The sequence below is a fragment of the Dipteris shenzhenensis genome, chromosome 11 (genome assembly GCF_047967505.1).
Source record: "Dipteris shenzhenensis isolate YYH24624 ecotype China chromosome 11, Dip_SZ_1.0, whole genome shotgun sequence".
In the NCBI taxonomy this organism is placed as follows: domain Eukaryota; kingdom Viridiplantae; phylum Streptophyta; class Polypodiopsida; order Gleicheniales; family Dipteridaceae; genus Dipteris; species Dipteris shenzhenensis.
In genome coordinates, this window is record NC_141606.1 from 54,737,020 (window position 1) to 54,754,620 (window position 17,601).

A 17,601-nucleotide genomic window follows, 5' to 3' on the forward strand; every position below is an offset into this window, starting at 1 on the left:
ATTTTCACCCATCTTCATTTGGTTTTTCCCACACGACCCAAACCACGTTTAGTTATTGACACACTTTTGCATCCAAGCACTAAGTAGGAACACTTTCCAAGCGAGTGCAAGAGAGAGCATCGTGCTACCAAGAATTGTGCTCACACCGATCACTAAGCACATTGAAGTGAGAGCAAAACCAAGTGTCTAACATTTAGCAATCTTGCTTGGGAAATTGAGTGAATTGAGCCAAGGTTAGGACTCTGTGCACAGATAGGTCCAAGCAATACGTTATGCCAACAAGTGATGAGTTATGGAGATGGTAAGGCTAATAGTGGAAACTACAAGACGTCCATACTCTTCCTACTTTGGGAAATATCCGCCAGCGTTGTAAGACATCCCAAATGCAATAAGGAATCTAAGGTCCTTAATTAATTCGAAGCATGGTATTGATGAAACCTCATTGTAAAATGTTGTACAAGTCCATATTTTGGTCAAAGCATGAAGACTAGATGAAAAATCACCCAGCATTAGCACCACGTTATCTACACGCCAACCAACTTCTTGGCTAGTAAATCAATAAGCTAGCTAGTGGATGACATATATGAAAAGATGTCAACGAGACAATTAATATATGGGAGATCTATATGAGCGTAAAAACATGTAGATGATTACATCCCACTGATTGGTAGGTTGTTTAAGACAAACTTGATAGCGAAATCAATTCACAAGTGCTTTAACTTAGTTTGTCTCTCTTAAGGTTCTTGTAAGTATAGTACGCAGTCATTTGAGTGATGAACCAAATCCAAAAATAGACAATGACCATGGATAGGTTATTGCTTCACGCTTCATTCAAGTCATAAGGCTTGAAAGCCTCCACATGGAAAGAACAAGCACGTAATACCACTAAATCAAGTTCACTAAATCCTCAAAAACCACGAAGCAACAACTGTAGATGAATAGTTGTCTGGTAGTGTAGATGATGTGTTAGAATGGAGCTCAAAAATCGAAACTCGGCACTGTGGTGAGTAGTGAAATATCTCGGATTTGCGTTTGTCGGGCTGTCTCATGCTGTGGTGGCGGAGGGGGGGTGTGCTCTCCTCGATCTGTGAACCCGTTGAGCTAGGTTTCGAGTGACCCCTCGTCTTGGGCGGTCACCTCTGAGGAAAGCTGTGATAGGTCTGACCTCAATAGAATGTGCTCTGGTCACTCTCTGTGTCGCAGGTGGTCTCTACACCCCTCTCTCAGTAATCCAGACTGCTCGCATATCAACTAGCTCCTTCTCCACTCTGCTCTCTTGGAGCTGACTCAAATGCATAAAAATCTATAACACGCCGTTGTGTCTGATTATCCTTTGTATCTTATGGTATGGTCACCTCTTGTTTCTCTCAGATCTCTTGGGTCCCTATTATTGATTCCTAGATAAGTGGAGGTAATGTCAGTATGGTGGAGTTGCCTATAGGCAAAAGAGAGAACGAGAACGTGGTATTCACTCTCTTGAGAGAGCTTCATGGGATACATTTACTTTTTGGTTCAAAGGTAGAGATTGTTGGATTGATAATGATTTTCATGGCTTATCATCGTTGCTCCTATCTTCTCAGTCAAAATAGGAGACGCTCCATGCACAGATTGACATATTTTATATGGATGATTTGTTTTTGGATGAGGTGATATTACTTGCATTGCCTTTGGGATATCTACTTTTGATTACTAAATGGTTATTATTTGAGCCTCACATTCATGCTCGGTGTACTACTATTCAGGTTCCCTATGCTTTTTATCCAAAGGAGGATCTTTCAATGGGAGTTATATAGAGTTGGGATTCCTACTTGTAAAATTGTTTGTGCTCTTCTCTTGCTTTGGTAGAAACTCTTTTTGATATCAATGTTATTTATCTCTCCATTCTCAAGACCAAGAGACAAGATATCCTTAGGCAGGAGATTGAAATTTGTCAATAGTTGGCAGTCTTGCAATAGCAAAAACAGAAAAGACCTTGAGATGCTTGGGTCCACAAGTGCCTTGTGGGCAAGGGCTCACCAACAAACTCTCTTGGAGAGAGATGAGCTTTCATATCATGCATGGGAGTCGTTTTGGATTTAGGTGGAGGGAAGGGTCAACAAATATTTTTTCTGGACTTCCTGAGGAATAGAAAAGTCACTCTCTCCTTTTGACTTTCTATTCATTGAGGGATTGCAATGAATCAATGGAGGAGCATTTTTGAAATGATCCCCGGTGCTTATTTGAGTCTATTCAACACCACCTTTTGGGAGTGCAGATGTGCCATGATCATCTGGATTGGGATAGCAGAACATGTGCAACTGATGCACAAGTTTTCCTCCTTCCCTTTCTGCATTACTTTGGGTCCAGTGGCTTGGCTCTCACTTACCGAGCCTTAGATTTTTATGAGCTAGGGCTCCTAGGTTATCTCGGTTTAGCATTAAAATGCATAGTTTTGTCGGCTTCATGTCGTCCCTTCTTCTCAGTCTAGACATGCATATGCATCGATGGATACTTGTTAGGAGATTGTAGCAAGTTGCATTGCCTAGCACATTTGGAGACCTAAATGCACCAAGGCTCTTGATAGCACCCAAGTCCACCTAGCTTATACCTTGGTTAGCATCTGGATAGATATTGTAGACACTTTGGTTAAGTGCAAGGCTCTTAGATCTAATTTGGCTAGGAGGATGATTTTTCTTAGAGGTGGGAAAGGCTGTCCTTTATTTTGTGAGACCATCATATGCATGACATGGCGGTTCGAACCACAGACCTCGTTTTGATCTAATTTTTCAGTTGTTTAAACTCTTTGAGTGGTATTTTACCATGGGTTTTCAGTGCTCTCCATGATTTATATATGTGCCTGTTTTTTCTTTTCTTGGTTGGTTCCATTTCAAAAGGGAGGGGAGGGGTGTTGGGTTGAAGTTTCCTCTTTGCTTGATGAATACTCCTTGGTGCTAGCTTCATGCTTCTTCTTTCTACTTTGTTGATGTACTGGTCCTAGCTCTTCTGGGTTGCTTCTTGGCTCTTGGTTTTTTCTTTTCATTTTGACTCTTGGCTCTTTGATAGCTCGTTTGGTGTGAACTTGATGCTTCTTGTTGCATGATGCTTTGTTCTTGATTTCCTCATGTGCCTTTGTGTAGATTCTTTGCTTTTGAATACCAATTATCTCATGCAATTGTGCTTTTGGCATGCTTAATATGATGCACCCTTGATATGCTTATGATGTGAATTTTTCCTCATGTATCCATGTGTGAGATACTTTGCTCGGTGTGTGGCTTCACCATTAAAGTTCTCGATAAATGAGGTATTTAATGCCATTTTTGTAAAGGCCTTGCCAATTATATTCCTTCAATATTGGTAGTGTCTGATTGCATACAATAGTGCGGATCTATGAGCACATAGAGCTAAAAAAATTGATCACTTTTTGGTTTTGGACCACATGCAAATTCCCTTTGGACAAAAGCCATGGCGTGCCAAATTTTGATCAAGAAGAAGGGTTAGAATGATGATGTGTCATGCAGGTGCACATGTTGTGTGTGCCTCTATAGGTGTGTGCTAGTGGAGGATAGGTGTTGAGGTGGCACTGCATGTGAACATGATGAATTCAAAGTGTGCTTAGATGGTACTGTGCGCTGGTTGTGATGTGTGTACCATGTGGCACTAATGACCGTGCAAAGCTTATTTGCCATGTGTGCTATTGACGTGGCACTGCATAAATGATTTGCCATGTGTCACTCTGCTCCTTGCCTTATTTGCCATGTGTTATCCACATGGCCTTATTTTCTTCCCATACTATGAATGGAGGTTCTTATGCTTGGAGAATGGTTCACTGTTTCTGCCACCTCATTGCGGTTGTTGATTAATCTTACTACAAGTTTTCCTGTGATCACATCATTATAGAGTTGTTGTATTCTTAGTGTGCTTGTATGCTACAATCGTTGCTCCGTGTCACAGTTCGGTTGTCTGTACTTTTGTATTAATGCTGGTTGATGTGTGTAGGATTAGTTGGTTGCCTTTGAGTCTTTTATTGTTGGTCTTTGAGTCATGGGATTGTTGCTCGTTGATGACTTGCATGTGCTTTGCTTTACTTGTAATAGGTGACATTGCTATTGAATGCTTATTGCTGGCTTCTTGCTTGGCTTTGTGTGCTTACTGTAGTGTAGAGCTGATTGCAGCTAGCAAATGATGAGGAGTCTTGTTGACTCAGGCATTCCACAATGGAACTTCAGCCATAGTGACTTAGCAAACCACCAATAATAGGATGATCCAATACCATTTCTTGAGGTGCCCATGAGATGATCAAACCCTAGGATTCCATGCTCGAAAGGAGCTAGGGAATAAATAATTAGACATGGATCTATTTATAGAAGGACCCAGAGGAAAGATTTTTCATTAGCTTCCAATCCCAAGGGAAGTTTTTCAGTATCCAAGACTACTAAAAGCTATATGCTACCAAAGGAGACATAAAGGATGGAAGGCTCTTCTCTATTATCTATCCAATGGAAGCAATCACCATGCTTTTGAGTTGTTAACAGAAAATCAACAAAAGGTATCTCTTCACAAAGTAGAGGCAATGGATCTCCTTAATTACAGTGGCAATGGAATTGCTTTCTAAATTTGCGATTGTATTTATAAAAATGGAAGAAGCCTAGTAGGAAGTAGTAGGCATTGTAGAATTAGAATTTCGTGCATAGTTGTAGTTGCAATTAGGACCAAATCCTTAACAAAACTCACTCACAACCTCACACCCACAAGGTCTTTCACCCTCAAGCTCACATAGGAGGAGTCTAGAAGTTGAAGGGAAGCTGTGATACCTTGTCGAAAGATGAGTACCTCAAGATATGGAAACTCTAATACCATGTCAAAACATGAGTACTTTATGATCTATGGAGTGCCTAAGCTAATAGATACTTAGGGAATGCATGCATCATAGAACGAAGCACTATCAAGACTCTAGGCATAGCCAAATTTGTAGGATTTGCAAGTGGACTTGTATTTTGAGGAGGATTTCGCATTCTAGTCATCACTAAAGGTGTTGGAGATGAAATTGCCACATAGGAAACACTAAGGGAATTATAGAAGGGGGTTCTTGGTGAGATAAGGTTGTGGTGATGTACTACCTTCCTTTTCCATGTTCCCTTCCTATCTCTCTTGGTCTCCTAACTTGATCAAAATGTCAATGTGCAATTCAAAAAGGGGTGTTCTATTTCCCTTCTCAAACATGTAAGATGAGTCAAACTTCTAGGAGACTTCTAGGAAGGGTGTTTCCAACCTTAGGAGATGTATTAATAGCCTATCTTAGAATCTCAAGTCCTTTAAAAAACTTGGGTCACCTCTCCATCGATCATGTCAAATCCTTCATTTGGTTTTTCACCATAACTTCTCTTCTCTTATGAGGCCCATAACTCCTTTAGTCAGAGGCTCTGAAGCTATCTAGGTTTGAGGTATCCATGTGAACTATTTTGATGGGATGATGTTCAATGGGTTCTGAAGCGAGGATGACTATTGAAGATAAAGGGTGCAAAGTAGCATGTTGTGCATAAAAAACTCTTTAATTGTTCCAAGGGGAAAGGAACTGAGAGTTGATGGTTCATCATTCAACAAGATCATTAGCTTGGGATATACATGCTCCTGGCAAACATTCCAGATGTTGGAAAAGTTGATTACTCCCTCTAATTATTCAAACTTTGAATCAAGAAATCATAGAAAGCAAAACACCTCTTCAACATAGGTGAGAATCATTGAGATAGCCAATCGCACTGCTTGTCGAGCCTTGTCACTCTTCAACATCCAATGAGTCTACATCTCTAGTCAAAGCAAAAGGATTCATTGATCTCCTAGGCCTCATCATATCTATCATTAGGCTATCAAGAATTACTACCTTCTAAGAATTTTGATAAAAGGGAACTGATGCGCTAATGGCAAACACAATTCCTAATCATCTAATCATTCAAAATCGTCCCATGGACATAAGTAGTGCAAATAAGACCTGCAGTGGTGCAACCAAAAAAACATTCATGGTTAGCCTTAGCAAATTAATGTCAACTTAATAGATGAAATAAGAAAAGAAAGCACAAAAGGTTGAACAACTCCAATAAGGAAATACATATAATAAATTTGATCCCACAATATATGACTACTCACACACTCAAAGTTAAAGGGTTGGGAATTTTTGGGTCTCTCTCTCTCTCTCTCTCTCTCTCTCTCTCTCTCTCTCTCTCTCTCTCTCTCCCCCCCTCTCTCTCTCCCTCCCTCCCTCCCTCCCCCCCCCCCTCTCTCTCTCTCTCCCTCTCCCCCTGCCCCACTCCCTCCATCCTTGGCTCCCCCCCTCCCTGTGAAGAGAGTGGGAGAGAAGGAAGGAGTCTCACTTGCGGCTTTCTCACATACACAATGGGGGAATATACACAAAGGTGGAGGCTAAAAATAGTTTTCCTCTTCTTAGTTGTGAAAGCCAAAAGTACAAAAGAATAGGTGAACCCTATATGTGGGTCTCAAACCAAACTCACCTAACTCAGGTGGCATACCAATTGAGCCACTAACTAGAGTACATAAAGATAGCTGTCATCCAGCTATTATTCATGGGCGATGTACCAACCGCATCTGCAGCTAACAAGTCGGTCTAACAAGTCGGTTATATAAATGCACAATGGTCACCCTAGCATATCATGAGTGGAGCTCGATATCTCAACACTCCCCCTCGAGCTCAATCCCAATTTCTGCACACCAAGTAGGTCTCTGAACTTGTGCAGCTTCTTTGCACCCAATGCCTTCATGAATATGTCAGCTACTTGATCCTTTGTGCTGACATAAACCAGATTAATAAAACCTACTAGAACCTTCTCCCACACATAGTGATAATGCACCTCAATGTGCTTTGTTCTAGCATGATAGACTAGGTTATTTGCCAAGTGTATACTGCCCATGTTGTCACAATAAATGACAACTGGCCCATCTGTAGACTGATGCATATCATAAAGTAGCTTATGCAACCAAGCTGCCTCACATGTAGCCATTGCTGCACCCCTGTACTCAGCCTCTGTTCTCGATAAGGCAACAATAGGCTGTTTCTTGCTGCTCCAAGTGACTGCAACACTCCCAAAAGAGAACACATATCCACTTGTAGATCGTCTATCAGAAATACTACCAGCCCAATCAACATCAGTGTATCCATGCAACTGTATCTGAACCCCAGTCTCATAAAATAGTCCATACTACAATGTGGACTTCACATACCTCAATATGCATCAAGCCGCATCCAAATGCGGTTTCCTTGGAGCCTGCATAAACTGACTTACCAACTCAACAACATAGCTCAAATCTGGCCTGGTAATAGTCATATAAATCAAACTTCCTACTATGCATTTGTACATAGTAGGGTCTTCCAGAAGCTCACCTGCATCTGCGCTTAACTTCACATTCTACTCCATAGGAACTAAAATAGGCTTACAGCTTGTCATCCCATATTTGGATAGCATGTCCAATCCATATTGCCTCTGCAAGAGCCATATCCCACTTGTGGATCTAATCAGCTCAATGCCCAAGAAGTAATGCAGCTCTCCCAAATCCTTCATCTCAAACTTCTGCTTCAATAGCATTTTGACATGAAGGATATCTTCATCACTATCACCTGTGATGATCAAATCATCAACATAAATGACAAGCAGCATAATACCTTTCTCTATTTTTCTCACATAAAGTGAGAAATCTGCCTTGGAAATCTGAAAGCCAATAGTGACAAGATACTATCCTATCTTGTTAGACCATGCTCTGGGTGCTTGCTTCAAGCCATACAAGGCTTTCTTACTTGCAAACAAACTCAGGATGAACAGCATCAACATAACCTGGTGGCTACTCCATATAGAACTCTTCTTGCAAATCACCATGCAAGAAAGCATTCTTTACATCCATCTGATGTAAAGACCATCCCTTTGATGTAGCCATAGAAATGGCTGCTCTTATGATTGCCATCCTTGTAACCGGACTGAATGTTTCTTCATAATCAATGCCATATGTCTGTGCATACCCCTTGACAACTAATCTTGCCTTGTATCTATTCACAGAACCATCTGCATCATGCTTCACCTTATAAACCCACTTGCAGCCAATTGCATTCTTATCTTTAGGCAAAGGCACCAATATCCAGGTAGCATTTGCTTCCAAGGCATCCATTTCTTCATCCATGGCTTTCTCCCATTTTTCTTTTCCCATGGCTTGCTCAAAAGAAGTGGGTTCTAGTTCATGTATCACTTTGACCATATAGGCATAGTGAATGGCTGTAAATCCATCATATTTCAACCTATACATAGGATACCTAGCTCTGGTAGACTTTTGCAAAATAGGCTCACTACCAGGTGCTCTCAAAACATCCCTTGTCTTCCTTACTCCAGGTGTAACAACAAAAGGAATACCCAACTCATCATTGGGCTCTGTTCTGAGCCACTGGATTCACCATCCACATAAGAGTGACCTGCATTCACATCAATGATAGGCTGATCTACTTTCTCTTTTCCTTTTTGTGATACTTGCATACCACTATTTGCATTGCTTTGAGGAGAGCCTGTTGATCTCAATCTGCTTGTCCATGGCAAAGTATGTGAACCATTGCTAGAGGACACTACAGGTCTACTAATATTTTGTGATTGTTGCTATGAATTCTATGCAGCATTACCATTTTGTGCATCTACATCATCAATCACATTTACTGGTTTATCCTAGTTGCTCATCTCATCAAAAACATCTCTGCTCACTGTAAACTTACGAGTAGAAGGTTATAGCATCTATACTCTTTCTGCTGCAGAGAATAACAGATAAAGATGCACTTCTCAGCTTTTGGATCCAACTTGGATCTCAACTCATCTGGCACATGAACATAGGCAATGCATCTAAAAACTTTCAAATGAGAAATATCTGGTTTCCTACCAGTATACCTCTCCTTTGGCATCATGCCATGTATTGCTATAGTGGGAGTCTTGTTCATTATGTAGGCTGCTGTAGCAATTGCTTCAGCCCAATAATAATCTAGCAGGTCTTTTTCCTTGAGCATGGCATAAGATACCTCTCCAATATGCCTTTTTTTCCTTTCTGCAAGTCCATTTTTCTATGAAGTATGACTGCAAGAAAGTTGCAAACTCATTTGAGAGGTTTTCTTCCCCTCCATCTGACCTTAGGCATTTTATTTGTAGGCATGTTTCTTTTTCAACCATAGCTTTAAAAGCTTTGAAATGCCCAAACACTTCACTTTTCTTTTTCATAAAATACACCCAAACTTTTCTACTATAGTCATCAATAAAAGTGACATAAAAATGATAGCCTCCAATAGATGCAGCTTTAGTAGTCCACACATCAGAGTGGATTAATTCCAATGGCCTCTTACTCTCTTGAACATGTCTAGGAAATGGTTTCCTTGCCTGTTTTCCAAATTGACTTTCACATACCTTAAGCATTTCTACAACCTTGAACTTAGGCAATCCTGCAACAATATTTTGGGCCTGCATTAATTAAAGTCGCTGTACATTAACATGACCAATGCGTTTATGCTAGATATCAATATCTGCAACTACACCGGTCCCATGTGCAAACATTGCTGCACTCAATTCAGGCATGCCCACATCCAACATAAACATCCTGCCCTTCTTCTTCCCTTTTGCTATCAAGCGACCTTTATTTTTCATATCCTCAACAAAGCATCCATGAGGATTAAATCTGACCTCCAAGCCCTGCTCAACCATTTGACCAACAGAAACCAGGTTCTCGGTGATATTCAGGACATGAAATACATCAGACAAGTATTTCTTTTTTCCATCCTGCATAGACAAAGGAATCTTACCAATCTGCACAATAGGATGTGTAGTATCATCACCAGTCTCCACAAAATCCTGGTCTCCATTTTCCTTGCATCCTACATCCATTTTGCATGACCTGTCATGTGGTTTGATGCACTTGAGTCAACATACCACACATCATTGCTTTCTTCTGCACTTGTCATAGAATTGGTCATGTGTTGCACCGTAAACAGATGCTCATTTTTGTCATCACCCTGTCTACTAGAGGATGCATAATTGCCTTGCTGCAATTTTCTAGTCATGATGTCATTCTGCTTTTTATAGTAGTCTTTAACTATGTCACCCATTTTACCACAGTAGTAGCATTCTACAGTGCTATTTGCATTTTGGCCTCTCTGGCATCCACCACGACCTCTTTGGCTCGCCCTGCCTCTAAAGTTACCACGTCCTCCTCCATAGGACTGGTTTTCTTGAATTTGCTGCATATTTTGATTTCTGCCACGGCCTCCAAATCGGCCTGCTCTACCTCTGCCTCTACCTTTTCCAGCATTTGAGTAGAAGACAGCTTCTTTTGAAGTTCCTCTTGAAGAATATGCACCACCATTTCTTTGCTCTTCAAAAATTAGAAGAGCAATCAACTCCTCAAAATCAAGAAAATTCTCACGGACGGCAATGCATGTCCAAATTTGTGCATAATCCTTTCGTAGACCATTCAAGGTCATAGAAACTAAATCATCATCTTCCACTGGTGACCCAATAGAAGCAAGTGCATCTGCAATCTTCTTCACCTTCATGTGGTAGTCATTGATGCTCATATTTTCTCTTTGTACATTATGCAACTCCTGCTTGAGCTACATTTTCCTGGCTTGCGTATTTGTGCTATACATTTTTGTCAAAGTATCCCACACCTCCTTTGGCGTTCTTGCATCCTGAATATGCACGATCATAGAATCTAAAATACTGATAGACAGCTAGTACATAACTTTTCTAGCTCTCTCATGCCAGCCTTTAAATGCCTGCAACTCCTGTTGATTGGGAACATTAGGAATAACTAGTTCTTGTTCAGCTCCAGTAATGAACTCCCAATAGCCTTTTCCCTTAAGAAAATTCATCATTCTAAACTTCCATGCTTGGAAGTTGTTCTTATCAAGCTTTTCAGTGACAGTGTGTGAAAGAGCATCAGACGCCATTACAGAAGACTACAAATATTCTGTCACTGTAAAAAAACACAACTTCTGCCTCACAAGGGCAAATCTGCAAAACTGACAAAAGTGGTATTTGACCACACAATCACTTCCTAGTGAGGATTATGCATCAACAGGCAACAAGAATGATTTTGTCACTCCCAATATCTCTACGCATAGGGATACGATGTCAATTCTGTGATATCTTTTCACTGATGTGTGGAACAGTGGTCGCACAACAAAAATAGGGCACTTTCCTGAGTGTCTGTGAAAAACTTCTGCCACTAAAATGGGCCCCGAGATGGCCTCAAATCAAAGAAATAGCATATACTGCTCTCTCGCCGCACCGCGAAGGGCGTCCCAATCTAAGACAGTGCACTCTTGCACTTTTCGACTGTGCTACCTGCAGAGATTTGCTCCCAAACTTGAAAAAAAAGGAAAGCAACACTGATCCTCTTACTAGGACACCACGAACTTGGTTTGCTTTCTTAATCTCCTTACCACAAACCGAGCTTTGATACCATGTGAAGAGAGTGGGAGAGAAGGAAGGAGTCTCACTTGCGGCTTTCTCACATACACAATGGGGGAATATACACAAAGGTGGAGGCTAAAAATAGTTTTCCTGTTCTTAGTTGTCAAAGCCAAAAGAACTCTAAGTACAAAAGAAGAGGTGAACCCTATATGTGGGTCTCAAAACAAACTCAGCTAACTAAGGTGGCATACCAATTGAGCCACTAATTAGAGTACATAAAGATAGCTGTCATCCAACTATTATTCATGGGCAATGTAGCAACCGCATCTACAGCTAACAAGTCGGTGACATAAATGCACATCAGTCACCCTGGCATATCATGAGTGGATCTCGATATCTCAACACTCCTTGGCCCCCTCCCCCCCCCCCCCCCCTCTCTCTCTCTCTCTCTCTCTCTCTCTCTCTCTCCGTCCCTTCGTCCCTCCCTCCCTCTCTCTCTCTCTCTCTCTCTCTCTCTCTCTCTCTCTCTCTCCCCCCTCCCCTCAACTCTGCTCCCCTCCCCCCCCCTCCCTCTCTCTCCCTATACCCCCGCCTCAGCCACCTCCCTTAGTTCAGCTCAGATGGCGATTTGGACTACGCCAACAGCTCCGAATGGGGGGTAAAACCCCAACTCGGTTGCTCGTAAGGATCCCTTCATGCCCCCAGCGTTTCGGCTTGCTCACCTCAACTGTAGCTCCTATTTTCTGTCGCGCGTGGCAGTCATGTCACAGTTTCAAGATAGTTCCTCAACTTTTTTTCAAAATTTGATTGCACCATTAGCTTTGAAAGGGGGGTAATACCTCAACGCAGTTGCCCGTAATGATCCCTTAGTCCCCACTACTCTTCAGCCAAGCTGCAATAACTGTTGCTTCTTTTTTCTGTGGCGCGTCGCGTGATTTATTTGCTCTCCTGCTTGAGACATATCTACCAAGGGCAGAGATTCCATCAGAGCTTTGGTGAGACTTGACAAAGGGCTTTCTTCTACTGCTGTTCAACAGACTACATTGCCTGGTTTATATGAGAGCATAAATCATTGGTTGACACGATCAGACCTGGCTGAAGCAAAGATCAATAGGAGAGAGCTCAGAAGCGGCCTCTCCTCACACTCTACACCAATCAAGGCAATGCCAAGAGTAGGAACTGAAGCAACGATGGTACATCAACAAATTGAGGTGCAGAAGGTGACAAAAGAAGTAAAACAAACCCCTAAAAAATCATCAATGTTGCCACCTCCTTTGGAAGAATTGGGACTTACCACTTTAGATGGAAATGCAATGCCTTTTATGCCAGCACAAGGAAACTTTTGGAATTTTCTAGCATCCATTCAGGCATTCAGGCAGCAATGATGCAACAGCAAAAGAGTTAAAGAGTCTAGCACTAAAATGCCAAGATCTAGAGCATAAAAATGCTCAATTAGATCAAGTTGTGAGCACACAAGCTGAGGAGATTGGTCACCTGCAACAGAGAGTACATGACTTGGAAGAAAACAAGATCATACGACAGCAAGGGATGCATTCTGTTACTTGGGCTGAGATAGCCAAGGGTGCAAATACAGAGGGGCATGGAAGCAATCAAGAAATCAATAACAAAGAGGTGCATATTGAGCAAGAGATAGATGCAAAAGAATGCATTGAAAGGGAGAAAAGAGCACAAAATATAGTCATACGAGGTATGACAAAAAAGGATGCAGAAACACCCTTGTCACTAGCCAAAGAAATTACAGATTTCTTTCAAGAGCATTTTGCTATGCAGGATGTGACTATGTTTGGAGCTCACCGGGTAGGAAAGAAGCAGGAAAACAAGGATTACCATCGAGCAATAGTGTGTACAATGATGGACACAAGAAAGAGAGCAATTATATTGGATAGTAGCAAGGTGTATCTAAAAGGAACTTCTTATTTTGTGACTAAGGATAGGACACCCAAACAGCAAGAAGAGAGACGTCAACTCTATGAGGCTCGTAAGAAGAGGCAAGAGGCAAGAGAAGGCAATAATCTCTAGGGGTACACTACCCATGGGACCAAACAAAGTCTCAAGATAATGTTTTGGAATTGCAGGGGTTTCCCTTGGAAAAAAGGGGCAGGCCTTAATGACATGCTTGAAAATGCTAATATAATCTTTCTGGCTGAGACATGGGAAAGGGACATATGCAAACTCCCCCTAATTCATGGTTACAAAGTGCACTCTCTATGGCAATCAAATGTTGGTAAACGTGGGCAAGGAGGGGTGGCATGCTTATGCAAAGAGCACTTAGAAGACGTGGTGAGTATATGCAAAGATGATCCACATAAAAGGTATATATGGATCAAGGTCAAAATGCAGTCAATGCCACTATTTATTGCAGGATGCTATATCCCACATCAAGACTCCCCATTTTATCAAAGGTTTGATAATGATGCATCAGATCCATATGGAGACCTATGCTTGGATGTGGCACATTTTAGGCTTGAAGGACATGTGATGGTGCTGGGTGATATGAATGTGCGTATAGGGGACACACAATTTCAGCCCTCACAGAGCATGAGTACAACAAAGAAGAGGAAATGCATATAGATCATAGTTGGTGCCATCATTCACATGATAAGAAGGCCAATGCACATGGTGACGCATTAACCAGCATGATCAATGGCCTCTGTTTGATCGTGATGAATGGGGCGGGTTTATACCCACAAACAGGGGTACCAACATGATTCCCACCTAGTGGAGGATCTAGTGTAATAGATTATGCATTGATCTCGCTCGATGCAATACATCTTGTGACTGATTTTACAATCGGTTCTAATTACCTGGAATCAGATCACACCCCCCTCTATGTTGAGATGCATATGCCTCATCAAGCAGAACTTGCAAAGCAAATAGCTGAACATTGGACCTTCCGACTATGCCTAGATCAAAGAGAGAAATATGCTGATGTTGTTGACGAATTAATGAAGGATATATGCAAATTAAATTGGGATGAAACAAGAAGGGTTTTGCTCTCAGTAGGAGAAATTGTGTTAGGCAAGAAAAAGAGTGGTAAAGCATGCAAGAAGGGTCTGCCACAAAATAAATGGTTTGATAAGGATTGCAAAGTGGCCAGGATAAAGTTGAAACTAATGACAGATGATGAGGAACGTAAAAAAGTAGAAAGGCTCTTCCATACACTCACTCAAAGAAAGAAGAGGAAATATTTACTGGAAAAGGAATGGGAAGACGCTATCGATTTTGCTAAAAACCCAAAGGGGACATGGAGACACACTAAAGGTAGACCAAGAGACATAATAGGGGACTTCACAGAGGAAGAAATGCTGCAATATGTCAAACAATTGTATGTGCACACCCAAGCCCCACCTATGACAGTAGAGATAGTTCATTATAATGGCCCAAACATCTTTTCATTGGATGATGTGAATGAAGGGCTGAAGAAGATGGCTAATGGAAAAGCATCGGACACAGTGCAATTGAGTGCAGAAACTTATAAAATGGACAAATGAATACACACGAAGATGCCTAGTAGGGCTACTCAATGATGCAATGCTCAATGGTTTTCCACCCAAATGGCAAGAGAATTGGATAAAGCCACTTTACAAAGGAGGGAACTGCAATCAACTTACCAATTATAGAACCATAATGGTGAGCTCCAGAATGGCAAAAACTATTTAGCACAATAATTGAGTCAGAACTCAGCCTATGCGCAGAGTTGCATAAAAAAAGGGCCATTGGACAAGTAGGCTTTAGGAAAGCTCACAGCACTGTGGATCATCTGGTCACTATACGAGTTTAATGGAGGAGAGTAGGCTACAAGGCAAAACCCTTTTTTGTTGCTTTATAGATTTTAAGAAAGCGCCCAGAAATAGTTTATGGGAGAGAATGTTGTAGTTGGAAGTACCACACCAACTCAGGATAGCAGTTTTCAGGCTATATGAGAAGGTAACATGCCAACTCAAGAGAAAAAATGGGCTATCAATAGCATTCTATAGCAATATGGGGGTGAAACAGGGATGTACACTGTCACCTACATTGTTTGGCTAATGCATTGATAGACTAGAAGAATCGATCGAGGAGACACTACAAGAAAAGAGCATAGACAGCCCCCAAATCTTGGGATATGCTATATTACTACTGTTGTATGCAGATGATGTTGTTTTCTTCTCACACACATCAGAAAAGGTGGGATGGATGATGCATGTACTTCATAAATTTTGTGTGGAAAGTGGCTTTGCTGTTAATGTCAACAAAACAAAGATGATGATAGTCAAAATAGTACAGCCAGCAAACACACCAAATATTATGTACAATGGCCAGCAAATTGAAAGAGTGCAAACTTTCAAATACCTAGGGGTGGATATACTAGCAAATCATAGGTGGAGTGATTGTGTTCAAAGAAGGATTGATGCAGGGTGGGGGTAAGTACTATCAGTTTGAGAATAATTGCAGGAATAGTGACACTATAAGATGGGGTATTAGACAAATCCTTTTGATGTATATGTTGTACAGACAGTGTTATATGGGGTGGAAGTTTGAGGAGGAAGTATCTCAGCATCAAATGGGATGATATTGAGAAGATGCAAAAATCATTCATCAGAAGGCACTTGGGAATCAAAATTACCACACCCTACTCAATCATGCTTCTAGAGACTGGCACCAAACAATTGAAATAAGGGCATTGGAAAGAGTTTTCATATACATCAAGAAGGTCAAGGCCATGGACATACACAGACTACCAAGAAAGGCATGGGAAGCAAGTAGAAGACTTCAAAAAACAAATAAGAGTAAGATATTATCCTCAGGATGGTGGCTAGATATTCATGGCTGGTTCCAAAGGTGGGAAGTTGCCTCATATTTAGATAGCCCCTTAGACAAAATGGATGAGGAGGCACTGCAAAAAGCGCTCCTTGAAGCATTGCATCATTAATGGCAATCGGCTAAGAAAAGAGCTAAGTTTGAATACTATTGCCAACATATTAGTCCCAGCTATTGGAGCACATATGCTCAAGCAAAGGACAATGTTCAAAGATACATAAGCATGCCCATACCTATTAATGTCAGGCGTAATATTGCAAGTATGCGTACCCATTCTCATATGCTAAAGGTGGAGAGAGGAGCCTGGGGAGATACTTCAAGAGATTGACGAATTTGCCAAATGTGTGATTTGCAGGACATGGAGACAGAAGCACATGTTTTATTGACATGCCCACAGTATGCCCACATAAGGAAAGATTTTTAGAATGTCGTAGAGAGGCACTCAAATCTTGTGAGCCTACTCATGCATGTACATCCTCCTATCTTGGGCACATATATTGGTAGGATTCTTAAGCATAGAGAACAATGCATGATGTCGTAGGCTATAAAGTAGTGATACTGTGTTACTTTATTGCCCTTCCTCTTTTGGAGGATAGAGACTTCCTTTTTTGTATCTTCTCTGATCAAATGAGGTCCCATGGGTCGTTTTTTGGCCCCCAGAGGACGATAATACAACATTCTATTCTATTCTATTCTCCCCCCCTCTCTCTCTCTCTCTCTCTCACTCTCACCCCCCTACTCCCTCCCCTGCTCTCTCTCTCTCTCTCTCTCTCTCTCTCTCTCTCTCTCTCCCTCCCTCCTCTCTCTCTCTCTCTCTCTCTCTCTCTCTCTCTCTCTCTCTCTCCCTCCCTGCCTCCCTCCCTCCCTACCTGTCCCTCTCTCTCTCTCTCTCTCTCTCTCTCTCTCTCTCTCTCTCTCTCTCTCTCTCTCTCTCTCTCTCTCTCGCTCCCTCCCTCCCTTCCTCCCTCCCTCTCTCTCCCTCCCTCCCTCCCTCCCTCCCTCCCTCCCTCCCTCTCTCTCTCTCTCTCTCTCTCTCTCTCTCTCTCTCTCTCTCTCTCTCTCTCTCTCTCTCTCTCTCTCTCCCCCCCTCTCTCCCTGTCTCCCCCCCTCTCTCCCTATCGCCCCCCCCCCTCTCTCTCCCTCTCTCTCTCTCTCTCCCTCCCTCCCTCCCTCCCTCCCTCCCTCTCTCTCTCTCTCTCTCTCTCTCTCTCTCTCTCTCTCTCTCTCTCTCTCTCTCTCTCTCTCTCTCTCTCCACCAATTATTCACCAATCCACTTTCATGATGTTTTCTTGAGCTAGTTCTATGAAGAAAAACTATTTTTCTTTGATTTAAACACTTGTATGCTCTTTCATTTTATATGTGACA